The sequence below is a fragment of the Notamacropus eugenii genome, chromosome 4, assembly GCF_028372415.1.
Source record: "Notamacropus eugenii isolate mMacEug1 chromosome 4, mMacEug1.pri_v2, whole genome shotgun sequence".
Lineage (NCBI taxonomy): Eukaryota > Metazoa > Chordata > Mammalia > Diprotodontia > Macropodidae > Notamacropus > Notamacropus eugenii.
Genome location: NC_092875.1, coordinates 256,875,758 through 256,881,120, shown reverse-complemented (window position 1 = coordinate 256,881,120; position 5,363 = coordinate 256,875,758). Strand labels below are relative to the sequence as shown.

Below are 5,363 nucleotides of genomic sequence, written 5' to 3'. Positions count from 1 at the left end.
GTTTTTAGTGTATTGGCATGGCCCAGCAATATATACTTGAATATACTTCCAGCTACTTAAATTTATTATTTTTTAAAAATATTTTAGAATTGAATTCATAAAACAATAGAGTATGATTTGTAGCTTGACTTTCAAATACTTTGTAATTATTTTGAACAGAATTTCCTTTTTCATTATTGCCTGCTGGATTCTACTATTACATGGAAGTGTTTTTGTTTTTTTACTGATAAGCATCTTTATTTTTAATATTTACATTTGGTTATTAAAATGTACAAATGACACACAAAATGTACAGATGAAACACAAATAAATCAAGAACTTTTACATATATACATATGTATATATACAATCCTCACCATTTCTAAAAGATACAGACTAAAAATAAAAAAAAAAAAACTTCCTGTAAAACCTAGTAAACATGGAGAATGAAGATGGGGCAGAGATAAATATGGACAACAAGTTATTCTCATTTTCTTCCTCCTAAACCTCTAACACCTCACATGAGTTTTCAGAATAGCTTATAAAACCTACAAATGCAGAACTGTCTTCACTGGTTTGAAACAATTCAACTAAATAGTGTATTGATGAATTACAAATACCATTTTCTCCATTTTTAGCAGGAAATTCTACTTTATTCTTTAAATGTAATTCAATATTTTTCTTCTTGTTCCTTTTTTTTTTTTTTGTTTCCGCCTAATACTATTTTTACTTTTTGAGGCAGCTTCCTAGAAGCCAAACTCTATGTACTTTCAATATCCACATCTTTTGGTTCTTTGACAAGATGACTATGGGATATTATCTTGGCTTGACCAGTAAGTTGCTCTGGTGGATTGCTAAAACTAGAATAGTTACCATATGGGGAACTAATGCCTTTTTTGTTCTGAAGGGTGTCTGCCAGGCCTAGAGGCCTGAGGGCTACCCGAGTCTTACCTTACCTGTCCCAGGTCTTCGGTTGGCCAAACCAGATAAACGTATGAGAGAAGAGACTTTCCGGAGTCGAACAAGGGTTAGGCTTTATTCAGGGTCCTGGTTACATGTGCAGGAAGAGCTCTTCCTTAGGAGGGAGAGAGAAATCTCCCAAGGAGGCAAAGATCTTACGGTAAGAGATTGGAAGTAGAAGTGTAAGTGGGGAGAGAGGGGGAGGGGAGAGCGAAGAGAGGAAAAACGGAGCCCTCTGTCCTGTAAGGGCCCCTCCCGAGCTAAGAGCACCTTCAGGCTTTCCTGATCCTAATTAAGCTCTCCGGCCACGTAGTTTGCACCTGAATACCGTGCCTGTTAGATAACAATAGGTGTGCCCAGATCCGGGACAATCTCGAGGGCAGGGAGAGCTCTCTCCCATCACGTTTCTCACGGGAAGAGGCGGAAATACACGAGATAGCTCAGTCTCACTCCTCAATTCCCTGCTGTTTTCTGGGGGGCCTCATGAGAACTCTAAGATTTAGAAGTTCCCACCTTTACTGGCCCGAGACTGTCCACATGGAATTGAGCTTCCATCCCCAACAGGTGTCTGCAAAATTTTACTATCTGACTTTCATTTTAGTTGAGACACATTTTCGTCTCGTCAAAATCAGAAACATGCATAAATGTCTCTAGGATATATGGGCAGCATTCTGTTTTTAGTTCTTATAAGTCTTTTTAATTTATAATTCCTTTATAGTCAGAAACTTCAGGAGTATATTTCTGCATATCTTTATTCAGAGGTAGTTGTACCAAATCCAGTTTAATGTCCTTCTTCACTGGATTTTTTATAGAAGATTTTCTACAATCCAAAAGGTTTCTGAGTTTACTTGTTGAATTGCAAGGACATGGATTGCATAAAGCAAATGAATCTGTGGACTCTGAACTGAAGGTAACCTTGCATGAAGAATTCCTGCTTTTTTGATATTGGAAATCCTGTTTTATCCCCAGTTTGGTAATATTTTCCTGAGAGTCATTCCAGGAAACACATACAATTCTAGCTGTTTTTCAGCAATCCTTATTGTTTTCTAATGATTTCTAGAATGTGTTTCGTTTCTTTTAATAGCGTTTTCAATGATGAGGGCAAAAGATCCAATAATGCACTGTACTCTTTTGGGTATATTGCTTTTGTATTCTACAAAGTCATACACCAACTTGGATATGATATCAACAACTTGATACTGAGTACTTTGTGCAAAATTTCTGTGTTGTTCACTTAGAAGATGGGCCTGTAGTGTCTCATATCTCTGGAAGGAGCACTCTTAGTAGCCCTTCTTGTTCTCTCTGGGGCAGGACTGTGCAGGAGGGCATGCCCTTCCTTGGCTTCACAGCCCTTTCTGTTCCTTTGTTTAGTGTGAGTTTGTTTCTGCAGAGTAGACATTTTATACAAATCAAAAGGACTGCAGAGCTCAGGAACAGAATAGTTTATAAGAAGTATGTTGGACAGCTGAAGGTAAAATGGTCTATAAAGTTGGTTTGAATCTTCCACCCTTACAAATGCCTTTTGAGTCTTCCTGGTTTTGTTTTCTGAATACCTAATCATTTTCCCACCTCTCTTGGTGATGTGCTTGGCTTCTTGATCAGATACAATTCTTTCATATTTTTGTTGAATATAGTGTTAAATATCATCAATATGAAGAATTTTCACTCCCCCGGGGTAAAACCTTCAACAGGATACTACCTGAAGGGATGAATTCATATTTCCTGATAGCTTTTTCAACTGATAATTTTCCTCTGTTCATACATACTAGATCTGGAGACTTGAATGAACTTCTATCCCACCTAGGATGAGGTAAAGTATTTCCTCCTGTATATGTTGCTTCTGGACTTGGGACAGAAGAAATACACCCCAATGTCTGAGCATATTTTGTTTCTTTTTTACTTGAAGTTAGGTAACATATCTTTGATGAGAAATTCTTTAAATCTCCCTCCTAGTTCCTTGAAGTCCTTCTTCAGTCTTTCAGAGATAATGATAGATAGTAAATCAAGATAAAATACTTTTCCCCAGAGTGGCATATTTAGACTTTTCTGATTTGTTATCATTTTTCACAGTTTTCAAAGATGTTCTATATTTCTCATCTTTTTTATTTGGATAACACGTGCTGGGTGACGGCCTTTGCTGCATTTCTTCATGGTGCCAGCTTTCAAGGCCTCTGCACTGCTGTCCACATGCTTTGGCTGGCTCCTGAGGGTTGGCTGCTGCTCTAGCCAGATGACTTCCACTGTCCGGAAGGGATTGGACCAACTTGGCTGTCTCTTTTTCCCACAAAAGTGCTTTTGATTGGGGAGGGAAGTTATTTTGTAGCCTGCTCTTTGAAGAAGGCATTCTTTAATTTTAGCTATATTTACAATAATCAACTCCGAGTTGCTTCCTGAAAAAAAAAACAACACTTTAAAATATTCTTCTCTGTATTGTACATGCTTATAAATTGTGGAAGAGTACAATCTCTGAAGAAACTTTGATGACTCAAAGTTCAATAATGAGACATATGACACTATCATCAAGGACTTCTACAGAAGGAGTGTCATAAAAACATCATCTAGTAAATATATGATTGGAAAAAAAGAAGCAGGAGGGTCAGTCCTCAAATAGCCAGAGTGAGGAATAGCAGATGGACAACTAGATCATTTATCTAGTAACCATTCTATTGCCTTTTAAAAGTTGTTTTGTTTTCAAAACATGTATCACTTGGCCCTCATAGAGGAAACTTTCTGATTCTTCTGAACTGTGGGACTTTAATCAATATCTCCCAGATATGATTATTGGCTCTCAATCTACAATGACACAGTGTTTAGGTGTAAGGAAAAGATCAGTCATTAGAAAAGAGATAATTCTTGAACTTAATTAAAAGGTTCAGAGGGATGAATGTTATCTAACTATTATAGATAATCTAGCTCGATATGTTATGACAGTATATGATGTAGTAATATGTTTGCTCACATTGAAATAACAGTAAATTGGAACAATCAGATCTCATTCTTTTTAAAATAATTTTGATTGATATCATTTTATAACATTACCTAGATTTTGCCATGTGTCTTCCTCTTCGTCTTGCTCTCCAAGAGCCATGCTTTATAGCAAAATAAATAAAACATGAGAAAGAAAAAAAAGGAATGAGAAAAAAATCAGCAATACTGATCAATGCATCAAACTCTTCTGACATTATATGCAATTTTCCACAAGTGCCTCTGCCCTCCCACCTATGCAAAAAGGTTTGAGTAAATAAATTCTTTGATCTCTTCTATGAGACCAATGCTGTTCTTTTAAATTTTAAAGCATTCATCTTGGATTCTTTTGTGTTTTCTTTTCCTTTCCTTTGTCATTTCCTTGCTCTTCCGTCTGCTTTATTCACTTTGAGTCAGTTATATCAGTCTTTCCATGATTCTTTGCACTGAACTATTCCATTATATTCATGCAAAGCAGTTTGTTTAGATATCTGATAAGCATCTAATTTGTTTCTGAGTTGTGTTTTACTGAGAAATATTATCTCACTTTATCTTCATAACAGCCTTGAGAGGGAGGTGCTATTGTTAATCTTCTTTTATAGATAAAGAACCTAAAATAGTCAAAATTTAAGTGACTCTCCCAGTAACTTAATCAGACACAGTAATTTTCTAAGACTGGATTTGAACTCAGATCTTCCCGTCTAGCACTCAGAGCTCCATGTTTAGCATTCTCTCCACCACATCACTTCATTATTTCCCCATAAACAGAATTGTTGTTGGATTTGCACTTGGGTAACTTGTTCTCTGGATCCAGCCTATTTCCTAATGATTATTTCCTCTGATTGCATGGATACTTGCTTTTACTAATGTCACTAAATTGAAAATCAAAATAGATAGAAATATTTTTGAATGGAACTGCATAATAAAACACAAATCATTTCTTTCATTGAGATGCAATATGGTATATCAGATAGCATACTGTCATTTAAGTTAGGGACACCTGAGTTAAAGTCTTGCCTCTGACACCTACTGTGTACACACTTCTGATATATACTCTATGTATGACACTAGAAAAGTAACTTAACCTATCATTTTGGAATATATCTTACTAAGAGAGGGGCTCTTTACTCTCAGTGTGTGTACTTGCATTAGTAGAGAGATTTCTCCATGAAAACACTCTTTCCTAATGAAAATATTGGTCTTCTCCCAAAAGTGGGGTCAGTGGTAGCTCTTGTTTACCACCTATATCAGAAAAAAAATGGGAGATTCTAAAGTACAAGAATTTTCTTAGAAGGAAAACTTAATAACTTAAAGTGGGAAAAGCTCTTTAGAAGGAAATATGAGATATAGGCTTTGATATGAGCTCTGCCAATGTCAGGAACTGTAACCTTGGAAAAAGTCTTCCATTTCTTTAAGGCTATTTTCATTTTTTAGAAAGTGAAACTACATGGCATCCTGGG

The 5,363-nt window shown here is 36.1% G+C and overlaps 1 pseudogene; it reads right to left on the bottom strand.

Moving 5' to 3' along the window:
* Positions 1-1,985: 1,985 nt before the first annotated feature.
* On the bottom strand, positions 1,986-3,283 carry LOC140502476 (protein DBF4 homolog A pseudogene; annotated as a pseudogene).
* Positions 3,284-5,363: the final 2,080 nt, after the last annotated feature.